At 35.2% G+C, this 25,785-nt stretch overlaps 1 pseudogene; it reads left to right on the top strand.

Moving 5' to 3' along the window:
• The window catches only part of LOC104860329, a 176,062-nt pseudogene extending 150,545 nt beyond the window's left edge, over window positions 1-25,517 (top strand).
• The last annotated feature ends 268 nt before the right edge of the window (window positions 25,518-25,785 follow it).

Below are 25,785 nucleotides of genomic sequence, written 5' to 3'. Positions count from 1 at the left end.
GATTTTAAAAATCTGTATTACATTTTAATACAGGTTTAACACAATCCCAATCAAAAATACTGACAGCATTCCTCAGAGAACTAGGCAAAATAATCTTAAAATTCATATGGAAGCAGAGGTGACCAAGAGTAGCAAAGGCAATCCTGGCAAGAAGAACAAAGGAGAAAGCATCACAATCCCAAATTTCAAGTTATATTACAAAGTTACAGTGAATCAAAATACTGGCACAACAACAGACATGTGGATCAATGGGACAGGATAGCTTATGCAGTAACAACCCCAAGCACATCAATTTACTTGATTATTGACAAAGGGAACAAAAACATGCTGGAGGAAAGATAGACTCTTTAGTAAATGATGCTGGGAAAACACTATCTGCATGCTGATTATATCTAGGTCCATATAACTCACTATGTACTATAGTAAATTAAAAATCAATGATCTAAATAATAAAACAGAAAGAATCTGCTGTAAGATGAAATGGATAAAACTCTTGAAAACAGGCATAGGCAAAGAGTATCTGAACAGAATTCTACATGCACAAGAATCAGCAAATGAGATGATAGCATATTAAAGAGCTTTTGGAAAGCCAGGGAAACAACTAACAGAGTGAAGAGATAACATACAGAATAATAAAAATGTTTCTTCTTCAGAAAGATTAATATCTACATTATATAAAGAACTGAAAAAAGTAGAGCCTTACAAAAAATTAAATTCTCAATCAACAAGTGGGCAACAAATGGTCATACTTTTAAAAATCTGTGTTAATTTTAAAAATCTGATATGACTAGATACTTCTCAAAAGAATAAGTACAAATGACCAACAAATACATTAAGAAATAGTCAACATCTTTGGCCATGAGATAAATAAAAAACAAATTAAAAGAACAGATATTCTATTTACTTCAGAAAAATGGCTATCATCAAGAAAACAGATAGAGTAATAACAAATGCTGTGGAAGCTGCAAAGAAAAAGAAACCCTTCTACATTGTTTGTGGGAATGCAAACTAGTACAACCACTGCGGAAATTAGTATGGAGATTTCTCAAAAAACTTAAAATAGAAATTCCATTCAAGTCTTTCAGGAATCTTCTCAAAAGAGTTAAAGGCATCATATTACAGTGATACTTGTATACTCACGTTTATAGCATCATAAATCATAATAACTAAATCTTAGAAGCTGCCTATGTGTCCATCAACACATGAATGGATAAAGAAAATATATAAAATGGAGTAATGCTGTGTCATACAAAAGGATCAACTTGAGTTATTTGTAGGAAAATGAATGTACCTTGAGACCATGATGTTAAGTGAAATAAGACCCACAAGTTTAAATATCAGATTTCCTTTTATATTGGAAAACCAAAATATAAATAAAGAGAAAAATAAAAGATAGATAATAAGAAACCGATAGAAGAAAAAAGGAAAGAGACTACGAGATGGAAGAAGGGGAGAGGGAAGAGTTGAAGGGGATTAAAATAGTAAGATATGATATATAAACATGCCAACTCTTGATAAGGCATGTAATCTTTATGTACTGCAATCTTGTACCAATAAAAACAAATATAAAAGAAAGTCTTTATATAAATCACCAAGAATAAGGGCCTACAAGTAGCACAGACTGGTGAGAATGAGCAGAACCTCATGGAGCTGGGCTGCTACCCCGACACACACCTCCCTGGGCCTCCAAGCAGTGCAGACCAGTGAGAAGTGGAACCCCCAAACACACCGCTTCTGACATCCTGGGAGTTCTAGTGCATGTATCCACACCAAAGAGGCACTGGGGGTTATAAAGGCCAATGTCCTGAGCTCCAGAAGATAGAGCAGGTGAGAACAATAGAAAGAGGGCCTCTCTCAGGCTCCTTGTAAAAATTGAAGCCAACTGGAAAAGTGAAGAGAACTTCTGCAATAAAGACTCACAAGACCACCACAGTTGGTAACTTGGAGAGATCACCAGCTCCCATTGGAACCTGAACTATCCTCAGGGAAAAGGCAGCTGGAAGCTGTGGTAGAACTTTGCAGAGATCAACCTTACAGGAGGTCAGGAAGCTCAACCAGGGCCTTGCAGCCAGAAATCACTCTAAATCTCAGGTGTGTGCTGCTGGCTTGTGAGACTAATTGACTTAGATCTGCATCCTGCTGTCCACGTAGTCTATTGTGATAGCAGAAACATACCCTGAAGGAGGACCTTCGTTTTTATTTTTTATTTTTTTCTTTTCCTCTTATTTTTAATTTTAATTTCTTTCTACTTTTTTCAAATGCTTCCTTTTTTCATTCTTTTTCATTTATTGTTCTCTTTTCTTTCACTCACTTTATCACTCTCCCACATTGGTTTTTACTTTCTTTTTGTTCCTTTTCCTTCCCTAATTTGGATTTCTTCTTTTTCTTTTCTTCTCTGTCCTCTAAATTATCGTTAGTTTTATAGGAAAGTGAGTACGCTTTCTAGCTTCTCTATTGCTGTTATGTTGTTCTATTCTTCTCTTTGTTCTTTCATTCTGTCTTTTCCTCTTGGTTCCAACAGTGTTCTAGAGTTTGTGTGATCTTCCTGTTTCCTCTGGCCTTTTCTAATCTTTCAATATCCTTCCACCTACCTCTCCCTTTCTCCCCAACTTCTGAGTCCCTATCCTGAAGAGTAAAGTTGATATAATGAATAGTTTATTCACTATAAACATATTTTGAGCTTGTCCTCCACTTTTGTTTAATTCACACTGTTAAAGCTGATAGATTAATAACTACAAATTGTCATTCAGTGCTATTGTGTTCCTGATTGTATTATGGGGCTAAGGTGTTGCAATGGATCTAATCAGTTATCCTTCTTGGTATAATGAAAATGAGTGTGTCTCAGTGTCACTAGAGTCTCAAAACCTAAAGACCAAATATATCTAGAAAAACAAAGTATTAACCCAGTTATTAAATTAAGGACAGTACCAACAACAAAAATAAGAATAAGAAGACATTTAAGCAAGGCACGAACACAGACTTCCAGCTCAATAAAGGCAAATTCTGGGGAAAACAAGATGGAAAAGTCTGATTAACAACCACCTGGGCAACCTGAAGTGATAGCAAGGAAGTAAAAAACAAATTAATGAGGCGCTAGAAAAAATCAAAACAGTAATAATTTCCCAGATAACTACAGAGATGATGAGGGGAATGAAATACATGATTAGAGACTCTACAATAGAAAAGGATTAAAAAAGTAAATGAGTTCAGGACAGAGTTTCTTTCCTATGTTGGGCACTCATGGTTTCTATTTCTTTCCTATGCTGGGCATTCATGGCCTCTATCATTGTCCTGAACTCATTTATTTATATTTATTTATAAATCAGAATGTACATTGTTTTTGGTTGCACACAGGTCATTCTCCAAAACACGCCACATAGTAGATCATAGAACATGTTTAAGTAAGTAGAATAGAATTGAAGTCATTCTATGTAGATTTTTTTCATTGTTTATTGGTAATTTTTAGGTATACAGTACAGTTACATTCATCATTGGGATCTTGAACCACTACATGATGTACTTTGGTTCTTATTTTTCCCCATACTTCTGCCCTCCCTTAACCCCCTCCACTCTACCTTATACATAAAGCATTTTGTTTCCATTTTTCCTTTTCTCATATTTTTCTTTTCCCTTCTTTCCTTTCCCCTACCCTTCCCACATCACCTACTTCTTTAGCCCTTGCTCTTATGCATATATGAGACCACAGTGTAATTAAAATGGAATTAGTATCATAAGAAACCACAAGAATATCACAAAAACATGGACATTGTATAATCAATCAGAGAAATTGAAAATATAATTAAAAAATAATCAACAAAAAAAGCACCACTCCTGATGGTTTCAATGCTGACTTCTAAAAAAACATTTAGATAAGAATTATTGCCATGAATCTTTATAAACTTTTCAATGAAATTGAAAGGGGATCAATACTTCTTAATTCATTCCTGGAAGCAAGTTTTACTTTGATTCCAAGATGAGGAAAAACTACAACCAAAAAAGGGAACTATAGGCCAATCTCCCTAATGAACATAGATGTAAAATCCTCAATAAGATACTGGAAAACAGAATACAGAGAGTTATCAAGAAGATCATAAACCCCAACCAAGTTGGATTTATCCCAGGGATGCAAGGATGGTTTAACACATATAAATCAATAAATGTAACACACTATATTAACAGAGTCAAGGACAAAAACCATATGATCCTCTTGATAGATGCAGAAAAAGCATTTGACTTTCACACATTTATGATTTAGAACCCTGCAAAAATTGGAATAGATGGTCTATATCTCAATTTAATAAAGGCTATCTATGAAAAACCAACAGCCAACATCATACTAAATTGTCAATAACTGAAAAAATTCACACTAAAATCAGGAACAAGACAAGGATTCCACTATCATTACTCTTGCTCAATATAGTTCTGGAAACAGCCTCAGCAATTAGACAAAAGAAATAAATAAAAGCAATAAAGACAGGAAAGGAAGAAGTTAAACTGTCATTATTTGCTGGTGATATGATACTCTACATTGAAGACCCCAAAAACTCCAGCAAAGGACTTCTAGAAGTAATTGACACTTTCAGCAGAATAGCTGTATACAAGGTCAACACTCAAAAATCAATAGCCTTCTTGTACACAAATAACAGACTTACTGAGAGAGAAATAAGGGAAACAATTCCTTTCACAATAGTATCCCAAAAAATGAAATATCTATGTATCAATCCAATGATGGAAGCAAAAGACCTCTACACTGAAAACTACAGCACTCTGAAAAAGGAGACCAAAGAAAATATAAGAAAATGGAATGGCATCCCTTGTTCTTGGGTAGGAAGAACCAAAATAGTGAAACTTGCCATATGTCTAGAACTGCTATAGAGATTCAATACAATCCCAACTGAAATTCCAACAGTATTTCACAGAACTAGATAAAACAATTCAAAAATTAATTTGGAAGGTGAGGAGACCTAGAATAGCAAAAGCCATTCTAGGTAAGAGAGATACGAAAGGGGGTATCAAAATCCCCAACTTGAAACAATACTACAAAGCCACTGTGATAAAAAAAAAAAGTATGGTACTGGCAAAGAAACAGACCTGAGGATTAATAGAATAGATTAGAAAAAACAACTTCAGCTAACTCACCTTTGACAAAGGAGCCAACCATCCTCAGTGGAGGATGTGAAGATAACCTCTTCAATAAACTATTTTGAACAACTGTATTTCAACCTGCCAAAGATTAAAACTAGACCCTGTATTTCACCATGCACTAAACTAAAATCCAAGTGGATTAAAGATCTAAATATTAAAACAGAAACACTTTACTTGCTGGATGATGAGTTAGGTAGAACTATTGAAAACATTGGCATAGACATAAATAATGAAAAATTAGAGTCATTCATAGGAAAATGGGTACATATTGAAGATATACTCCTAAGTGAAATAAATAAGTCACACATGAATAAATACTGAATAATTTCTCTGTTGAGAAAAAACTATAATGGCACATAAGATCCTAATGGTATAATTAACAATGTAAAATAGGAAGAAAAGGGCTAAAGGTGTAGGGGAAGTTGGAAGGGTAGGGGAAAGGAAATAAGGGGAAACACATGAGAAAATGAAAATAAAGTATTTGTAAATAGGGAAGGGAGGAGGGGGTGAAGGGAGGGCAGGGAAAAGGGGAAAAATGAGAACCAAGACCTGTCATGTAAAGGTACAAGTTTCCAATGACAGATGTAACTGTACTGTATACCTGAAATGTACCAATAAACTCTATGAGAAAAAAAATGAAAACATTGGCATAGGAAAAGATTTTATGAACAAATCCTCAGTAGCATGGGAACTAGCACAAAGGATCAACAACTGGGGTCGCCTCTTATTAAAAAAAGCTTCTGCACTGCAAGAGAAAGCACCAACAGAGCTAAGAGACAATCTCAAATGTGGGAAAAAAATGTTCATCAGCTACTCCTCAGACAAAGGTCTGCTATCTAAAATATATAAAGAACTCAGAAATATCAGACTCCCCCAAATACAAAGAGCCGAATCAAAAATGGGCATCTGAAATGAACAGACAATTCTCAGAAAAACAAGTAAAAGCAACAAATAAATATATGAAAGTAAATGTTCAACATCACTGGTCATTTGAGAGATGCAGATGAAAACAACACTGAGATTTCACCTCACCTTAGAAAGAATGGCTGCTATGAACAAATTAACCTATAACAAATGTTGGTGGGGTTGTCAGGAGAAAGGAACCCTTCTCCATTGTTGCTGGGAGTGCCGACTGATTCAACCACTGTAGAATTCAATATGCAGATACCTCAAAAAATTAGGATTAGAGGTCCTATTTAACCCAGCTATCCCTCTGATGCTTATGTTCCCAAAAGAATTAAAAGAATCATACCACAGTGATATGTGCACACCCATTTTTATAGTGGCACAGTTTGTAATAGCTATAACTTGAAGTGGAGACTGGATAAAGAAGATGTGGTTTTTCTATAAAATGGAGTACAGCTCAGCCATAAAGAATGAGAAACTGGAGTCATTCATAGCTAAATGGATGCATATTGAGGCCATACTCTTAAGTGAAATAAATAGGACACACAAGTAAATACCAAATAGTGTCTCTTGTGTGACAAACTAAATGTTTAAGTAAGGTTCAAATTATATAATTGATAATGTGAAATAGGAAGAAAATGGCTAAAGGAGTGGGGCACATGGAAAGGGTAGGGGAAAGGAAAGAAGAAAAAAGTAAAAATATGAGAAAAGGAAAAAATGGAAACAAAGTCTTTGTAAATAGGGAAGGGTGGAGCGGGTGAACGGAGGGCAGGGAAATGGGGAAAACACAAGAACCATGATATATCATGTAAAGATCCAGGATCCCAAAAATGAGTGTAAGTGTACTGTATATGTAAAAATTACCAATAAACTTAATGGAAATAAATAAATATCAAGAATAAATACTTGACTGCAATGCACATATATAATAAAGTGCACTGAAGCCATTATAAAGACTGTTTTAGAAGGATATTTAACAACAGAAAGAATGCTTAACAACATTAGTGGATGAAAATAACAGAATAACACTATGACAAGAGCATGCGCTCAATTTAAAGTACATGACCATAGAAAATGAGTGTAAGTATTAACGAGCCTTCATTGAAGTATCATTTTATCTTTCATATTTTACTATATATCTCAAATATCATATGTTAAACTTATACTTATGTTGCTACTACAAAACAATGACATGGCTTTAAAGTCTTAAAGCTACAATGTTCTGCTTATTTTCAAATGAATACCAAATGTGTTGACTTATTTTTAGTGCTTCTTTTTATCATTCTAGAGACAAAACCAAATTTACTCTAATAAGTCCAAGAGTAACAGAATTTTACTTATTAAATTTTTTTATTGTTTACATTTATCAATGTATATAACACTTATACATGAAAGTTTTTAAAATTGAAGCTTGAAGTGCCCATTTTGAATTGTTTAGCTTTCCTCTGTGAACAAATCTGTTGCAATTGCCATTTGCTGATGTTAGTGCAGCCATTAATGTGTTCATTAATTTCCTTATCCAGTATTCTTTGCTTAGGAATGTAGGCATAAAAATATATCAGTGTAAGGGATAATTTGAAGGAAGGAAACTAAAGATGGGAGGCCAGTTTAACAAAGAAGGATGTAGGAACTAAAATGGGAAGGGTGTAAGGAAGTGAAGAAAAATGTAGATTCCAGAGATATCCTGACTGTATAAAGAAAAGAATTGGATGATACATCATGTATAGCTGAACATAAGATGTAGCAGATACTATGGTAATGTAGGTCATGGGGCAGCATACAAAATATTTCATTTAGTTCCAAGACATTAAATAATGCTTAAATATTAATACTATCTCTCAAATATATTTTTTATTTATTTTATGCCCCCTTTATCTGAACACAGTGTCTCACTTTGTAGTTCAGGCATCCTTGAATTTGATATGTAGTCCAGGCTGGTTTGAACTCATGGTGATCCTCCCTCCTCAGCCACCTTAGTCACGGGATTGCAAGTGTGTGCCACCCCATCTGGCCTCAAATTTATACATTCAGGCTACAACTATCCCTTAATTCCAATATTCCATAAGCAATTGCTTGCTTTGGTACCTCTACTTGAATGTTCAATAATTAAGTTGATTATGCATCTCAGTTTATCTGGAGTAGTTGCAATCTGTGCTTTTTTAAAATAATCGTGTGCTTTTTCATGCTCAAAAGTTTAATGGTTAGTACCAGAAATTATATGACTACTCCAATAGACATCACAAATTTTATAGGTAAAAAAAAAACTCCTAGCGTTCTTCCACAAGTCTCCCATACTCTTTTTTTTAATATACTCATTTTCCTTTTTTAATTTAGTGGGAGATATCACAGTCCATGTCATTTTTGAGAACCTAACATTGCCTAAGTAGGTAAGAATAAACTCTTTATGTATCTTTTGTTACATAGGCCCAAGACTCTAAGTGCGCATCCTCCAACGTATTCACTTAATGACACAGTTTTGCAAAAAATTAATAAGAAATCAAATGTTGTAATAATAAGAAATAGACTTGAAAATATACTTTGGAAAGAGAAAGTAGAAAGTTTTTTTTTTTTTCCAAATAGGTGGAAGAACAACAAGAGATGGAAGTAATGCGAAGGAAAAGGAGGGGAGGGAAAGGCAATGGGAAAAAAGAATTAAAAGGGGAAAAATGCTGATGCAAATATACCTTTTGCAAATGGCAAAGAGACCAAGATTTTGAAGGAACAGGGAGGGAGGGTAGTAACAGATAATGAGAAAAAAAAGAATTAAGTTGTATTGTGTGCATGTACCCATTTCCCATGATATAAGTAATCATGTACTGTGAACATGTACTAGTAGTAAATAACAAAGGAAACAAAGTTTCAGTAACACAAGTTTCAGAGAAACTATTTGGCTGAATATGAAAGATACATTTTTTGTCATCATTAAATTTATTAAGGCACAGAAAAATTCAGATAAAAATTAATGAAACAAGGAGCAAGAGTAATAAAGATTAGTGATTAAATCAATAAAACGTACTCTGACATTGAGAAGTGAAATAGTTTTTCCAGATTATGCCAAAAGCAGTAATTCACTGAAAAATAAATAAATAAATCTTTTTCTGTAACAGTTGTCTATTGCTGCATAGCAAATTACCCCAAACCTCAGTGGCTTAACTAATAGCAATAACAAATATGCATCACTTTATGGTATCTGTGGGTCAATAATTCAGAAGTATCTTAGTTTGGTAGTTCTTCAGGTACTATCACGAAGCTACAGTTAAGATGAGTCTGCTGCTAAAGATTTAACTGAGGCTAAAGGGTGGACTACACAATAGTCTTCTCACAAGACTGACAAATTATGCTGCCAGTTGGTGGGAAGCCTCAGTTTTACCCGAGGAGTTTTCAAGGAGATCAAATACTTAATTTAGCCTCAGGTCACACACTGTAATTTCTGCACTACTCTTCTGGTTATATGCATCACCACTACCTAGAATGTAAAGGGCTTTGCTACACAAGAGCGTAAATACCAAAGAAAGACAAATCCTTAAAGCTCAATTTGGAAGTGAGCTACCACAGTCCTCCCTCTGGCCACTAAAGTTTTATATCTCTCTCAAATGAAAAATATACTTCATTCTTCCCCCAATCCATAAAGGTTTACCACTGCAACATTAGCTCAGAAAATCGCTCCATCTATATCATGTAAATAGGGAAGGGAAGAGGGGGTAAAGGGAGGGCAGGGTTAAGGAGAAAAATGAAAAATATACTTCATTCTTCCCCCAATCCATAAAGGTTTACCACTGCAACATTAGCTCAGAAAATCGCTCCATCTATATCATGTAAATAGGGAAGGGAAGAGGGGGTAAAGGGAGGGCAGGGTTAGAGAAAAAAATGAGGAGTTTTCAAGGAGATCAAATACTTAATTTAGCCTCAGGTCACACACTGTAATTTCTGCACTACTCTTCTGGTTATATGCATCACCACTACCTAGAATGTAAAGGGCTTTGCTACACAAGAGCGTAAATACCAAAGAAAGACAAATCCTTAAAGCTCAATTTGGAAGTGAGCTACCACAGTCCTCCCTCTGGCCACTAAAGTTTTATATCTCTCTCAAATGAAAAATATACTTCATTCTTCCCCCAATCCATAAAGGTTTACCACTGCAACATTAGCTCAGAAAATCGCTCCATCTATATCATGTAAATAGGGAAGGGAAGAGGGGGTAAAGGGAGGGCAGGGTTAAGGAGAAAAAAATGAGAACCAAGACCTGTCGTGTAAAGGTATAAGATCCCAATGATGAATGTAACTGTACTGTCTACCTAAAATGTACCAATAAACTCAACGACAAAAAATTTTTTAAAAAAATTATGTCCTGGTGTAGATGAAGTTCTTTTAGTAAAATTCTTTACATACAGCTCCTTCTAAATAGTACCTATCAAACACAAAGAAAACCTATCTGCTCTCCATAATCTACATATACAACAGAGGGGCACTCTAGACACTCCTGTTAAATGGTGAGGGGGACAAGAGGCATATTGGTCCAAATAAATTCTGAAATTTAGTTAAGCAAATGTTGGAAACTCCTTTAATAGGCCCTGAGGACTATATTACATAGCCCTTGGCACTATCTGCCTCCAGAGCTCATGGATCTACCTACTGTCTGACACCATTAGCAGTTGCAATTTTCTCAACTTGCTTCCTATGTGTAGAAGTTTCAAAGTCTACATTCATCTTTTCATCTTGAAGTTGTCTTTCCCTTACAGCGTTTTTCCAATATAAGTATTTTAAATATGGTGTGTATAACCTATGAATATTTTAGGGAGTTTACTCTATTAGTCTAAATCTTCAGATAAGCCTTTCTCTCCCTTGAGTTTCTATTATAATCACTGAGGTCAACAATCTTAAACTCCTTAGACACTTTATTGTTTGGCTAAATAGATATGTGATATGCTTTTTGCATTTTTCTGAGGTCTTTATGAGTAACTGTACCCCCACACTCAGCTTCTTCTTTGTACCCTTTTTTCTGACAATGACCTGGATTTGATCCTTGCTCCCCAAAATTCCTTATTTTCAACAATATCTGCCATATGCAAAGGTTAGAGATTCTCAAAACCTGGGTTCTAATTTTGTTTAACAGTTTTTCCTTATGCTTGTTATGTTCATCTCACATTTTTACTGAATACAAAGAAGAAACCCCAATGTACCCTCAACATAAGTTGAAAATTTTTATTACTAGATTACCCAGCCCTCCATATTTGCTAACGTCCATGCTGTTGTAGCAGCTTGGCTTAGTTATTGTTAGTAGGCAATTAGAGAAGACTAAAATAAGGTCTGATGAAAGAGTTAAACAAGCAGCCAGTTAAGCAAGAAGTAAGTTAAGATTAGAAATGTAAAAGAAGACAATGGTTAAGAGCTAATGGTTTAAGAGCTAATGGTTTAAGAAGTTAATCTTAGAGAAGCAAAGATAAACACAAGGACAAAGATTAAAAGGTTAGGATGAAAATAAAGATAAGGACTTCCTTCCAGAAGAAGACTGCTACCCAGGCTATGCTAAATTAGGCTTTGGAAAAACAGAAATACAAGATAACAAGTTTCCTTTTTAATTATTTTAAATTCCAGCCCCTTCCTATGCTCTGTTTTTGCAAAGATCAGGATAGACACCCCTGATTTAATTTTTGGCTTAGAATCACCTCCTAGTAGAGCTCTATTAAGAGTTTTCTCTTCTTATTATTTCTATTAATCATTCTCCTAAAAGCCCTCCTTTGTCCTCAACTTTATTCTTCAATTTTGGGAGACAAGAATCTGGAGTTTAAATAAAATTTACTGATACTACCACAAGTTATAGTTATTTTGAAATAAATTTTCAAAATCTGTATAGCAAGTACCTTTTTTCCTTCAGGTTTCAATAACATTTTCCCATTTTCTTTTAAATTCTCATCTTAAGCTTCCGTAAAGTCCTTCTCTTGCACATTCTTTAAGCTTTCACTAACATGTCCTCAAAATCTATCCAGCTTCTGCTCACTGCCTAGCCCCAAAGCTTTGCTTTTGCTTTGTAATCAAATCTATCAACTTACTGAGTATTTTCCAAAGTCCTGAGCACAATCATATACTGCTTTAGCCCCAATTTAGCAAGTTACACAATTTTCAAATTTCCTTTTAAATGGATGATACTCATGACCAGGCATGTATTTTTGTTTCTTTGTTTTACTTGGTTTGTTTTTTTTAAATAACTCTTAACCATGTGTGATTTTCTCTGGGTATCTCTCAAAAATAATTTTAGATTATTTTTAATTTTTCACACTAGTTTACCTAAAAGGCTAAGTGAAATCTTGGAACATTGTGCTCTAATAATCAACATGTTGCTTGTGTAAAAATCATTTTCTATTTTATAGTTTGCTGAAAGGTCATCTACCTAGCATTTTGTTTTGTTTGTTTCTTGCTTAGGAAAAGAGATTTCTCCTAGACTGAGATTAGGAGAGGATCAAAAGCAGAGAATACAGGCAGGGTGCTCAAATCTTCTATGGCAGAAAAGTCAGACTGAAATAAGCACATTGAATACAGCTGGCGATCTACCACTGTGGCAGTGAAGGGTGATAAAAAAATAACTTAAAAGCACTTTTGTTTTTCCCTGGTGACATTACTTCACTTGAAGGCTGACTGGCTCTATCTGTAGCTTTGAATAAATGAAAACAAGAGAGTGAAGGGGAAAAATGGTAGGTTAGCCTTTACATTTGAAAATTGTGTTGTTTTTTTTTATTGTTGTTGTTGTCCTGATAACTACAATCATCATCATCATCAACAACAACAAATATTTGTTGCACTCATAGTATTTTGACAGTAGGTCTAATGTGAAAGGAATTATTTTAAATGTCACTGCTTACTGTTGGGAGATTTATCAAGAAAAAAAGACCTCAGGTAGATATTACTGGAACAGCTTTTTAAAAGACAACTATGTTTTCAAAATCATTCTCTCTTCTGCCTTCTAAATTCCAAAACAAGAAAATATTATTAATTAAATATGGAATATATATTGTATGTTTCACACTTTTTATTAAATTAGAATAATTATGGATGTATTTACATGCTATATATATATTTATAAAACATTTGGAGAATATATATATTTATTATACGTGATTGCTTAAAGTTGTTAGAGGTCAGATGTGCTGAATACATTTCTCCTGATGTCCAAGAATGGAACTGAGGACAAAAGAAATTAAGAGTAGGAAATGATTATTGAGAGAAAGCTCCTGGGAGACAAGAAGGGTCTCAAAACTGAGTTGCTCCTGAGAGATCTTTGGAGGGAGTTTTTATACAGTAAAATCAAATTAAGACCAAAAAGTGAGGGGCAAAGCGCAAAGGCCTGAGCAAAATTAAATTAAGTAAGTTGAAGGCAAAGTAGAGATAAGTCTCAAGGGAAATTAGAGCTGCAAAAAACAATGGACCGAGGGAGTCTGCTGGCAATGGAATGCCTAACAAATTAATAATAATGCTGCAGCACTTGCTTTTGCACATCCTCTGTCCCAAAGAACTGTATGTAAATCTTTAGATTCATGCACTTTCTTAGTGTCCTCTTGTCCCCCTCATCCTGAGAGGGCTTTTCTCTGTTCCTTCTAATAAACCACACACCTAGCCATTTCCACCACTTGCTGGTCTGTCCTGTCCTAATGCACCACCTCAGAACAAGAACCCAGAGCAGGAGAAAGCTGGATACAACATCACAGGTTCCCTTGGATAAAACTGTGATACAGTACAAACCTATATAGTACAGTCTCTTAGCTAATATTATTCTAACAGAAAAACAAGGTACGTAGCACAGAAAAGAACAAAGGTATATCTGGAAGGGGCAGGAGTGAATGTCAGAGTGACTTTGTCATTTATCTATATGATTGTTATAGTGAGTGTTTCTATGTGTATTTTATACTATTTAGGTTTAATGGACCAGATGGTGCTCATTACAGTACAGCTTTGGACTGTTTTTTATCTCTGCGGAGGCTTACAGGCTTAGCCATGATGTTTCCACTCCAGTGCCTACTTTGTATCAACTCAGCCCTCCACCACAAGCCTGATTTGCCTTATCTCTTTTCTGGCTCTACCTTGGATCTGGTCCCTCTTTAACTATCAAACTTTATCTAATTTGCTATTAAATCATTTGCAAATTTATTGAACCCCAATAATTGTGGTAACTGTGGAAAACTTAATTCATCTTTGATAGTTTTGGGGAAGACAGTGTGATCATATAGATTTTATTTCTGTTTCAAAATTTACTTGTCCCTTGAAGACACACCTTAAAGTTATTTTCTAGCCAAAGAGTCTTGATTGGAATCAGCTGAAGAATGACATATTCCCTACAGATGGGGAAAAGATTCAAATCCTAGGTAAGTACAGACTTGTTAAAAACCCAGGTAGTTTTACACTTCCTTTGGAAATCTATTGCAGAGAGAATTTCAGGAAGACAAGTACAATTTTACAAAGAACTAGAAGAGAATTTATGTTCCAAAGAAACATCTCTTGACAAGGAGCACTTCAAGATGCTTCAGAAAGACTGCACGAAAACTTTAAGAAGCCTCTGGCCCTTGTGAAATTCAATAGAATAATGGAAAAGTAAATAATAATCAATTGGAATCATAAAAGATGTTTCAAGGGCTTAAGAACCATCCTTCAGCATGCTCTGTTAAGTAGCAAGAAAATATGGCATTCAACTTATATTTTTCTTTTACTTTTTCTTGGCTCTATATTTAATGTTTATTTTGGCGGGCTTCATAAAGTGAGTGAAAGTGAACTAGCATAACTAATTCATCAAAAGTTTCAGTAAAGAAAAATTTTGGATATGAGTATAAATTGGTGCAAACTTTCTGAAGGGAATCAGTTGTTAAATTTTCAAGGATCTTAAAAATTTCTATAACCTTTCACTTGGTAATTCCACTTCAAGAAATTCATCTTCAGGAAATAATTAAATGTGCATCAGGTTTTTTATACAAGATTAGAGAGATTAACAGCCTTCTCTCTCCTCACTATTAACATTCTGTGTGTTATTTTCTTGAAACTCTTAGTTTGCTTTTGATTTTGCTTTTTCTTTTTCTTTTTTTGGTACCAGGGATCAAACTCAGGTCCATGAATTTGTAAAGCAGGCAGTGGAACCACTGAACTAAATCACTGGCCCAAAACTGTTAGTTTTCTATGTGAGTACATAACAAATTATCACAAATTCCGTGGTTAAAAACAACACAAATTGATTAACTTATAAAGATCAGAAGTCTGATACAGGTCTTGCTGGGCTGAAGTCCTTATTGACAGGACTGCATTCCCTTCTAGAGGGCCTAGGGTAAAATTCTTTTTTTTCTTCATTGAGTTTATTGGTACATTTTAGGTGTACAATACATTTACATTCATTATTGGGATCTTGTACCTTTACATGACAGGTCTTGGTTCTCATTTTTTCCCCTTGTCCCTGTCCTCCCTTCACCCCCTCCTCCCCTACCCATTTACAAACATTTTATTTCCATTTTTTCATTTTCCCTTATTTGTTTCCTTTCCCTTATTACCTTTCCCCTACCCTTTCCACTTTCCAAAACCTTTAGCCCTTTTCTTCCTATTTCATATTGTCAATTATCTCATTAGGATCTTATGTACTCTTGCAGTTTCTTTTGCAATTGATCTTCAATTTCATTGCACTATGGTCTGATAATATACAGGGGATAACTTCAGTTCCTTTGCACTTCCTTAATCATGTTCTATGAGTGAGTATGTCATCTATTTTGGAGAATGACTTGTTCTCCAAAGAATGCAGCTGAAAAGAATGTGTACTCTGATCTTGCAGGGTGGAACACTCTATAAGCATCTGCTAATTTGATTTAAGAGTTTGATTGGCTTCCTGTATTTTGTTGTTTATTTTTTGTCTCGTTGATCTATCTCTTTGTGAGAGTGTGGTATTAAAGTCTGCCACTACTATTTTATTAGTGCTTATTTGACTTTTCATGTCTGTTAGTATTTGTTTTGTGTTTTGTGCATATATATTTATGGTTGTTGTTTATTCTTCTTGCATTGTTCCCTTTACAAGGATGTGGTGTCCTTTGTCTCTCTTAATCAGTGTTGGTTTGAAATCCACTTGATCTACAAAGAGGATAGCTACTCCTGTTTTTTCTCAGGTTCCTGTCACATTGACTATTGTTTTACAACCTTTAACTTTTAGTCAATGAGTTTCTTTTTGAATTAAGTGTGTGTCTTGTATGAAGCATATTGTTGCATGTTGCTTTTTGACCCATTCTGTGAGTATGTTTCTTTTGATTGGTAAATTAAGACCATTAATATTGATGGTTATAACTGATATGTATTGACTTATCCTTGTTATGGCCTTTTTCTCCCCCTTTTTTTGTCATGCCTGATGAATTCATTCTGTTGGGCTTCCTGGGGTGGTGACCCTTATTGGCTTTTCCTAGGATATTGTCAAAAATGGTTTGAAGTGCTAGTTTGGCATTCATGAAGTTCCTCAGGTGCTCTTTCTCATGAATGTATCTTATTTCTCCATCAATACTGAAAGATAATTTTGCAGGGTACATAGATCCAGGTTGGAGGTTGTTTTCTTTTAGGTCCTGAAATAAGTCAGTCCAAGATCTTCTTGTCTTGAGGGTTTGTGTTGAGAAGTCTGCTGTGATTCTGGAGGGCTTTACTTTGTATGTGATTTGTTTATTTAACTGCTTGTAGAATTTTGTTCTTCTACTGGGTTTCTTGGATTTTTTTTTTTTTGAGATAGGGTCTCACTTTGTAGTTGAGACTGACCTGGAACTCACTACATAGCCTAGGATGGTCTCAAACTCACAGATCCTCCTGCTCTCACTTTGTAGTTGAGACTGACCTGGAACTCTATACATAGCCTAGGATGGTCTCAAACTCACAGTGATCCTCCTGCCTCAGCCTCCTGAGTGCTGGGATTATAGGCATGTACAATGATGCCTGGCTCCAGTTTCTGGAATCTTGACTGTTATATGCCTAGGTGTAGATTTTTTTTTTTTATCATAGCTAGTTGGAGTCCTATATTCCTCACTTATCTGTATGCTAAGTTTTTTTCCCCCTACTTGGGGAGTTTTCTTTCATTACTTCTGTGAACTCTTTTTTATGTCATCTGCATGCTCCTGTTTCTTCATTGTCTCTGATTATTCTTACATTATTCTTCTTTGCATCATCTAGCAGCTGCTGGATTGAATTCTAATGGTCCCTTACTATTTTTAAGAATTTTTTTTCTTTTCCTGGTCACTAATTGCAATTGTAACTTTTATATCTGAAATTCTGTCCCCACATTGGCTCATTCTGCTGTGTAAACTTTCAATGGAGTTTTTAATCTCCTAGACATCTGTTTGCATCTGTTTTACAGAATGCATTTGTTTCCTATTTTTGGATTCCATCGTGGTCCTCAGCTCCTCTATTTTTTATGTGTCACCTCTAGATTTATTAATCATGTCTTGCACTATGGGGACAATATTTTTTATCTAAGAAAGTATTTCTGATTTCATTATTTCCAGATCCTCTTACATTCCAGTTCAGGGAGTCCAGGTGGTTGAGTATCAGATTGTTCCATCTCATTTCCCTTTGGGATTGTCTTAGGTGATGTGGAAGTCTGGTTTTGAGACTTGCTTACATGTCTTCTCATTTCAACTGATGTATCCTGCTATGCCTTTGTTGAGAAAATTTTTTGCTCACCCAGTGATCTTCAATTCTCACCAAGCCACAGAGCAGCCCAAGGATTCATTCCAGGGATACTATGATGGATCATCATACACAAATCAATAAATTTAATATGTTATATTGATAGAGCCAAGGACAAAGAACATATCAGCATTTCAATAGAGGCAGAGGAAGTGTGGGACAAAATCCAACAAGCACTCATGATAAAAAACCCTAGAAAAAGTTAAAAAGATGGTCTTTACCTCAAACTGATAAATTTCATCTATGACAAACCAATAGCCAATATCATAATAAATGGTCAAAAATTGAAATCCTTCACACTAAAATCAGGAACAAACCAAGGATGGCCTCTGTCATTAATCCTATTCAATGTACTTTTAGAAGCATGAACTATAGCAATTAGACAAAAGAAAGAAATAAAAGGAATAAAGATAGAAAATGAAGAAGTAAATTGTCATTATTTGCAGACAACATGATACTCTATATAGAAGACCCCAAGAACTCCACCAAAAGTTTTATAGACTTAATAACCAAATACAGAAAAGTGGCTGGATATAAGGATACCACACAAAAATCAATTTCTCTCCTGTACAAGAAAAACAGACTTACTGAGAGAGAAATTGGGCAAACAATTCCTTACATGATAGCATCAAAAACATTGAAATACCCAGGAATCAACCTAACAAAACAAATCAAATACCTCTACTCTTGGAAACTATAATACTCTGAAAAATGAGATTAAACTGGATATCAGAAATTGGAAAGACATCCCTTGCTCCTGGATAGGAAGCACCAACATAGTGAAAATGGCCATACTTCTAATATTGCTATATAGATTCAATGCAATCCCAAATGAAATTCCAGCTGTATATGACACAGACCCTAAGAAAATAATCCAAAAATCATTTGAAACAAGAAGAGATCTAGAATAGCAGAAGAAATTCTAAGCAATAAAGACAAGGTGGGTGGTATCACAATCCCCAATTTGAAACTATACTACATAGCTACTGTGATAAAAACAGCGTGGTACTGGTAAAGAAACAGACCTGAGGACCAGTGGAACAGATTAAAAGATGCAGAAACAACTCCGGATGCACTCATCCACCTCATCTTTGAAAAAGGTGCCAAACACCCTTTTCGGAGGAATGATATCCTCTTTAATAAATGGTGTCAGAAAAACTGTGTTTGAACTGGCCAAATATTAAAGCTAGACCTGTATCTCTCACCCTACACTAAACTAAAATCAAAATGGATTAAAGATCTAAATATTAAAACAGAAACACTAACCGGGCTAGAAGAAAAGATAGGTAGAACTCTTGAAGACATTGGTGTAGGAAAATATTTTATAAAGAAAATCTCAGTTGCCCATGAACTAGCACAATGCACCAACGAGAGGGATCTCTTTTTATTGATCTCTTGCACAGCAAGGGAAACCACCAACAGTGGGAAGAGACAACCCATAATGTGAGAAAAATTTTTCACCAGCTGTTCCTCAGACAAAGGTCTACTATCTAGAATATATAAAGAAATTTTAAAAATCAGACCTCTCAAATTTAAAGACCCAGTCCAAAAATATGCATCTGAAAAGAACAGAAATTTCTCAAAGAAGTAAAAATAGCAAATGAACATATGAGAAAATGTTCAACCCATCACTGGTCATTTGAGAGTTGCAAATGAAAACAACACTGAGATTCCACCCAGAAAGAATGGATGCTATCATGAAATCAACCAATAACAAATTCTTGCAGGTCTGTGGAAGAAAAGGAACCCTTCTCCACTGCTGGTGGGAGTGTAGACTGACCCCACCACTGTGGAAATCAGTATGGAGTTGCCTCAAAAAAGTAGGATCAGAAGTCCCATTTGACCCAGCTATTCTCCTGTTGGGTATCTTCTCAAAAGAATTAAATCATACCACAGTGATATATGTGCACCTCTGTTTACAGAGGCACAGTTTGTAATAGCTAAAATGTGGAAACAGCCCAATTTCCCATCAATTGGAGACTGAATTAAGAAAATGTGGTTTTTTAAAACAAAATAGAGTACTACTCAACCATAAAGAATGAGAATTTGGGGATATTTATAGCTAAATGTATGCACATTGAGGGCATACTGACGTGAAATAAAGATTCACATGCTAATACTGAAGTTTCTCTAGTGTGAGAAACTGAAAGTGTCAATAAGGACTAAAAGTTGTAATAGATTATGTGAAACAGGAAGAAAAGGGGCAAAGGGAAAGTGGGAGGGGTATGGGAAAGGAAAGAATGGAATGAAATTAATATGAGAAAAAGAAAAAATGGAAACAAAGTCTTTGTAAATAGGGAGGGGTGGAGGTGTTGAAGAGAAGAAAAGGCAGTGGGGAAAAAATAAGAACCAAGATTTTTTATGTAAAGGTGCAAATTTCAAATGATGAATGTCATTATATTGTATACCTAAAATGTACCAATAAAGTTAATTTAGTTTTAATCTTATAAACATCATATTTTTAGATTTTTTTTTTGTATGTTTATCCTTCAATCAACTTCTGGCCTTTGATTGTAGAATTTCATCCATTTATGTTCAAATAATTATTTATAGAGTAGGACTTGCTATTGCTCTTTTATTGTTTTTTACTTTGTAGCCTTTCTACTTCTTTTCTTCTCTTGATATCTTCCTTTGTATTTCCTTGACTTCTTTCAGTAGAGGCATGTTTTGATTCCTTTACTTCCTTTTATGTACCTTCTTTAGATTATTTGTGGTTATCACAGGACTTGCATAAAGGATTCTGTAATTATAACAGTCTATTTGAGATCACATCAACTTATTATTAGATGCATATGAAAACTCTACACATATAATTCAGCCCCCACTTTGCTACTGATATCACAAATTACACATTTTATATTTCCAATAATACATATTATAGTTACCATTTTTGTGTTTGTGTTTTGGTGAGACAGGGTCTCCTGATGTAGTTGAGACTGACCTGGAACTCACTGTGTAGCCCAGGTTGGTCTCGAACTCACAGCGATCCTCCTTCCTCAGCCTCCTGAGTGCTGGGATTACAAGCATGCACCAAAACACCCAGCTAAAGATAATATTAAAAGTAAATATATAATTGGTCTTTATTTTTCTCTAAAGTTTGATATTGTTTCTTAATAAGTTCACTTAACCTATATATATTTATTAAATTTACTGATATGGGAATTTATATCTACCACCATTTTGTTTTTTCCAACATATTATTTGTTCCTCTCTCCATTCTTTGTGACATTTCAAATGTTTTTAGTTAATTTTTCCTTTTAAGGTAAAAATGGAAAAAAATATTTGAAAAGGAAATACGTGGAAACAATGTCTTTGTAAACAGGAAGGGTGGAGGGCCTGAGAGAAGGGCTGGAGAATGGGGAAAAATAAGAACATGAGAAGTCATGTATACATACAAGATCCCAATGATGAATGTAATTGTATTGTATACTAAAATGTATCAATAAATTTAATAAATATTTAAAAATAAAAATAATTTAAAAGTTATACAAAGCTTTTTTCCTGTTAAGTTTATTGGTACATTTAAAGCAAACAATATAGTTACATTAATCATTGGGATCTTGTATCTTTACATAATATGTCTCGGTTCTTATTTTTTTCCCATATCCCTGCCCTCCCTTCACCCTCTTCACCCTTCCCTGTTTACAAAGGTTTGTTTGCATTTTTTCCTTTTTTGATATTTTTATTTCCCTTATTTCCTTTTGCCTACCATTCTCACTTCCCCTTTAGCCATTTTCTTTCCTCTTTCACTATCAATTATATCATTTGAACCTTAATTACACTTCTAGTTTTTCACACCAGAGAAACTGTTCAGTATTTACTCGTGTGTCTTATTTATTTCACTAAGAGTAGAGCCTCAATGTGCATCCATTTAGCTATAAGTGTCCCTAGTTTCTCATTCTTTATGGCTGAGTAGTACTCCACTTTATAGAAAAACAACATCTTCATTATTCAATCTCCAATTGATGGGCATTTGGTTTGTTTCCAAGTTTTAGCTATTGCAAACTGTGCTGCTATAAACATGTGTGCATATATATCACTGTGGTATGATTCTTTTAATTCTTTTGGAAAGATACCAAGCAGAGGGATATCTGAGTCAAATGGGACCTCTAATCTTAGGTGTTTAATGTATCTCCATATTGATTTCCAGAGTGGTTGTACCATTCTGCACTCCCACCAACAATGGAGAAGTGTTTCTTTCTCCCCATAGCCCTGCCAGCATTTGTTATTGGTTGATTTCTTGATAGCAGCCATTCTTTCCAGAGTAAGGTGGAATCTCAAAGTTGTTTTCATCTGCATCTCTCCAATGACCAGTGATGTGGAACATTTTTTCATATATTTATTTACTGCTTTTTCTTGTTTGAGAAGTATCTGTTCATTTCAGCTGCCCATTTTTGAATAGGGTCTTTGTATTTGTGGGGAATCTTGTTTTTTGAATTCTTGATACATTCTAGATAATATTCCTTTGTCTAAGGAGTAGCTGGTAAAAATTTTTCCCACATGCTTCTTAGCTCTGTTGGTGGTTTCTGTTGCTCTAAAAAACTTTTTAATACAATGAGATCCCAGTAGTTCTTTGTTGAAATTCTCGTGCTGTGAGAATTTGTTCATAAAGTCTTCTCTTGTGCCAATGTCATTGAGAGTTCTACCTAACTTACTTTCCAGTAAGTATAGTGTTTCTGTAAAACATTTTTACTTTTTACCAAGACATTAAAATATTTACTAAATTTTAATGCTAAGAAATTATATTACCCCTCTCAAACAATGACCCCTTAAAACTTTTTAATTCCACTTGCATACTCCCTGACTGACATACTTAACAATAGAATTATGTTCTGTTTTTGTGGCTAGGTTATTAAATTAGTTGGTTTCTAAATGAGAAATTGTATTCAGTATGAACATTACAATATTCAGAACACAGAAATGATACAAGGAAACTCCAACTTGATGACTTTGCTTTTGTTTATATAACTCTTACATGAAGCATGATTTTAGTTAGCTGTGGTAAACCAAACAATATTTATCTTTACTCTCAAGAGAGACTATATTTACATCACTTTTCTTTCAGTAAAATATATCATAATTTTTCTACTTTATTATGTCATTATTTGATTTTCACTCTAATTTATAAATTAACTCTATGATAGGTATATCTGTATAAGAAAAAAGTGTGAGTGTGTGTGTGTCTGTGTGTGTGTGTTTGTGTGTGTGTGAGGCTTGACACCATAGTATCTACTTTATAAAGGTGAGGAAGAACGCCTTAATATTCAACTTTTTGGGTATATCACTAACTATTACTTGTTCATTCTAAATGAGCATTTATGAAGTATCCATTTCTAGCATAGTGAGCATATTTCAGAGGATAAGCCCATGAATAGTTTAATTAGATATTGACAAATCATTTTAAAAGTGATTGCACCCATTATAGATTCTCACCAGCAATGGATGGGAGTTTTACTGGCTATATATCCTTACCAATACTTGTTATTTTCTATCTTTCACATTTGAGACATTCTTGGTTAGTGGACTCAAGTTTCTATAAATACTGCATCTGGTGTAGTTCTATAGTCATAGCCTTAGGTTTTCTTAATTAGTTACTTAGGAATTTTTTTTGAACTTATAATTGATTGTGACCTTTTTCCTAATTTTTAAATATTTTAGGTTGTATAATGTAAATAATATGGTCAATTTAACATCGTGTTGGAATTTATTTTCCTTTCAGAATAAATATGTGACCAATTTCATAAGTTTGAAATGGTTATTTCAATATAATATACAGTCTCCATAGTGTTTTCAGTCTAATAGCCTGCCTAATATTTAAACCATTCATGTTTTTTCTATTGAACCTTTGTAAGATTGAAAGGGTGGATTAAAGATTTCCACTTGAGTTGTGTTTCATTTTCTTAGAAGCAGAATGTGGAGTGGTTCTCAAATTTTAACTTGCATAAGAATCAACTAGAGTATGTGTTAAAATGCAAAGTTCAAATCTCTAGAATATATCCCAGGTGATGCCAAGAGATTTTTCATTTTTTTAGTAAGAATCCCAGGTAATTCTAATTAGGACCCACTTTTAATACAAGAGTGCAATGGTGTAGAGGTTCTCAAGTCAGAAAGGCCTGGGTTCAGATCCCAGTTGTGCCTTCAACAGTAAGAACCTTAAGTAGGTTGTTTATTTCTCGGTGTTTCATTGTTTTATCTATCAAACTGGAATACCAACCATCTCTACCTTGAAATGGTATCATGAATTAGTGAATGCATGTGAAAATGGCAGCATAGTTTCTGGCCACATTTTTTATAATATATAAATTTCTCTTATTTTTGTTGGTCATATACTATTTTATCAATTTAAAATAATACTGTCTCATGCCCAGGATGTCGCACAGATCCTGATGTGCCATTGTCTGACAGCTATTGCCTTGCAGTGCCTATGCTGGGCTATGGGATGCTTGGCAACCTCACAGAGCTCTACAAGGTGATTGAACCATCAGCCATGGATAAGCAACAGGAACTTCTGGTGAGTTTGGCTATCGTGACTTTTATAGCCAGTCAGAAAGCACTGTCGGCTGAAGTCAAGGCTGTGATTAAACAGCACCTTGAAAGCATCTTCAATGGATGGACCATGTGCCTCATTGCCAGACAGACCTCTAGGATGGGTAATCATGATATGGCCAGAGAGCTCTATCAGAGCTAGCTGATTCAGGGTGTCTCCCAATGCTTCTACTTCTGGCTGAACAGTTTGAAGGAGTTCTCACATACAGAGCAGTGTCCCACTGGCTGCAAGAGAATTACAGTTCAGCACTGTCTTGCATTGCTGAATTTTAAAATATTACCATGAAGATATTGCTTCCTTGACTGCTGCCAGTACCCCCCTGAAACTTTACATTTCAGTGTGAATTTGTGAAACTCAGGATTGACTTTCTATAAGCCTTATTGCAACTCATCTGCACTTGTAATAGCCTACAGACAAACCCTCCACCGGCTGTTGCCATTACAATTTCCATGACCTTAGGAAACGACCTTCAGAGGTGTGGTCGCATCTCCAACCATATGAAACCAGTCCATGGAAGAATTCAGAAACCTCTCGCCCAATATGGGGATCTTACCAAATGTCTTTTGACCCTGATTCAGCAACATTGAGGAAGGTAGAACTACAGCAGCAGAAATATTGATATTTCACACAATAGTAGCCCTGACTTTGTATCCAGAATCAGCAAGTTTCCAGGAGTATGGGGCTATGGGAGCAGCCCATGCTGACAGTAATTACGAGTGGAAGATGACAGCCAAGTACAGTCGCGTCTTGGGAGGAGGCACAGCCACTCAATAAGAAGTACACCCCTGTCTCATATATGCATACAGCTTGCCTCTGCGATGCCATCATTGCTTTGCTGAAAGTTCTGTCATTTCAGAGATATTTTTTCCAGAAACTGTAGTCTTCCATCATCAAGCTTACTCTGTCGCCACCCCCAACCCTGCAGAGCAGATCGCTGTCCAAAATAACCAGCAGCTGGTGCTGAAGGTGTAGGAAGTGGTTCACCATGGATCAAAACCAGGACTCTTCTGCAAAATCCTGTCTGCTTGAATGTTTCTAGTTTCTGTTGAACTTTGCCATCCCTGGAACATACAACATCACAGTGGAGTCTTCAGTGATGGATGCTAATAGGATCGAATGGAAGACTGGCCCTGGAACTACCATATTCGTGAAATTCATGGAAGACTCTTTTTCCCAGAAGATTCACCTATAGCTGCAGGAAGCCCAGCGGCAGCAGCTAAACGCCTACATGCAGTTCTGACCTGGCGGCGAGCGCCCTGCAGACTTTCACAGGGTCCAACAAAGAGGCAGAGATAGTTTGCTTGTGCGTGTGTGTGGGTGTGTGCGTGTGTGTGTGTGTGTGTGTGTGTGTGCCGGGGATAAACTCGGATCCTCCGCGTTTGAGAGGCAGGCAGCAGAATCACTGAGCTAAATCCGGGACCCTAGTTTGCTTTCTTATGTAAGTTATGAAGGTTACATTGATTCCTGTAATGTAACATTCTGGGAAATGGTCGGCTTATTTTCCCCCT

This window comes from Fukomys damarensis, unplaced genomic scaffold (assembly GCF_012274545.1).
Source record: "Fukomys damarensis isolate Sample0158 unplaced genomic scaffold, DMR_v1.0_HiC HiC_scaffold_39, whole genome shotgun sequence".
Lineage (NCBI taxonomy): Eukaryota > Metazoa > Chordata > Mammalia > Rodentia > Bathyergidae > Fukomys > Fukomys damarensis.
This window is presented reverse-complemented; position numbering and strand designations above follow the sequence as displayed.